Here is a 1901-nt window from a genome sequence, read left to right on the forward strand (position 1 = left end):
TGGACAGTATTGACATGTCATGGGGTTGTTAACCACTGTCATAAAACAATATGTGTACTAACTGTTTAATGAGAAGCTATTTTTTCTGTAAAACTTCATCTAAAGTACAATTTAAAAAAATAAGAACAAAAAAAATTTCTGGGAGTTCATATCACAATATGATTCTCTGACTAAATAAAGTTGAGGGAGGCCAAAAAAAAATTATTACAAACAAAATAGAACTTCCTTATGGAGATTCCACAGAAAAGCTTTTATTAAAAACCCCAGAGCTGGGGCTGTGAGGGCAAAGGTTCAGTGCTGCTGCTTGGTTCAGAAGGCCTCAGCACCGACCCAGAGCACAGCCCCTGGTGACAGATACGTGTGCTGCTGGAAGAGGGACCCAGCTGCGGTTGTGTCTGCACCTGTCTTGGCCTCGTTCCGCTTGCGGAGCTCTATTGACCGTGTGCCCCAAGATGCATCCGAGCATGAACTGGGGTCCATGGGGTCTAACTCTTCATCCTTTTGGCTTGCCACCATCTTCTTTTTGGCATAGGGAGCCAGTTCCTCCCGGTGATGGTGATGCCGTTCTTTGGCCTCTTCTCAGTCTGCCTTGTCATACCTGTGGTCCCCATCCCGATCTCTGTCCCGTTTTCTCTCTGTGTCCACCTTGTCATAGCCATACTCTCAGTCTCTGTCCAACTTGTTGTGGTGTTGGTCAAACTTGTCACGGTCCCCGTCCAACTTCTCCTCAGGATCTGTATTACTGCTCCTAAGCTTCTTGGCACATTTGTTAACAACAGAGTTGGGGTCATGTGGGGAAAGCCAGGACACCAGGCCTGTTTCCACATTCTAGTAGTAAGGGAAAGTTATACAAGGTGTACAGCTTGGCAGCAGGCCCTACAACCAGGTGGCCTCACAGTCCACAGGATCATCATCATAGTCCTCAGCAATGATCTCTTCCTCTGGCTTGGGCTCCAGATGTTTGAGGATGCTTCTCTTTGCCAGGTGGGTCTACAGCGCCACAGGCAGTGGTATACCAGGTAGCAGACAGATGTAGGGGCAGACAAACCAATGTCATCCAAGGACTGCCAGATGGGAGGAACCAAGGCACTGAAATGGGGGAGCAGAGTAGCTATTAGCTAATATAGTGAACCACCACCTGTCAGTTTGTCATACTGTGGTGGTTTGCATGTTGCTATGATGTTGAAAGCTATACCACTCATATTTCAAATACCAGCAGGGTCACCTATGGTGGACAAGTTTCAGTGGAGCTTCCAGATCAAGACAGATTAGGATGAAAGTCCTGGTGATCTACTTCTGAAAGTTGGTCAATGAAAACCCTATGAGTCACAACAGAATATTGTCCAATATACTGCTGGAAGATGAGCCTCTAGGTTGGAAGGCACTTCAAATACACAGTAGCTGCAACAATGGACTAGAGAATACCAATGATTATGAAGATGGCATAGGACTGGACAAACATTTCATTATATTGTAGATGGAGTCACCAGGAGTCAGATGTGATTTGACAGAAACTAACAAAAAATATAAACCTGTTGTCATCAAGTTGATTCCAACTCATGGTGACCCATGTATTGTAGAGTAAAACTTGTTTCATAGGATTTTATCGGCTGTAGTCTTTATGGAAGCAGATATCCAGGCTTTTCTCTCATGGTGCTTCTTGGTGGGTTTGAACCACCAACATTTAGGTTAGTAATTGGATGCAAACCATCTGAAGTAGTGTTGGGAGCAACAATATTGCCCACTTCCATAGAACATGGTATGCGTTAATTGAGGGGAGGCTGAAGTATCTTTGAAGGAGGCAGCATAGTATAGTGGAAAGAGAGTCAGAAAAATCTTGAGTTTTCCTCTGTTCTGGTTCTGCCATTTCCTTGCTGTGTGGCCTTGGGTAAGCTACTTAA

The 1901-nt window shown here is 44.8% G+C and overlaps 1 pseudogene; it reads right to left on the reverse strand.

The window, feature by feature from the left end:
- Positions 1 to 291: 291 nt before the first annotated feature.
- LOC101360840 (polyglutamine-binding protein 1 pseudogene) lies at positions 292 to 1008 on the reverse strand (annotated as a pseudogene).
- Positions 1009 to 1901: the final 893 nt, after the last annotated feature.

Source organism: Trichechus manatus, unplaced genomic scaffold, assembly GCF_000243295.1.
Source record: "Trichechus manatus latirostris isolate Lorelei unplaced genomic scaffold, TriManLat1.0 scaffold00032, whole genome shotgun sequence".
Lineage (NCBI taxonomy): Eukaryota > Metazoa > Chordata > Mammalia > Sirenia > Trichechidae > Trichechus > Trichechus manatus.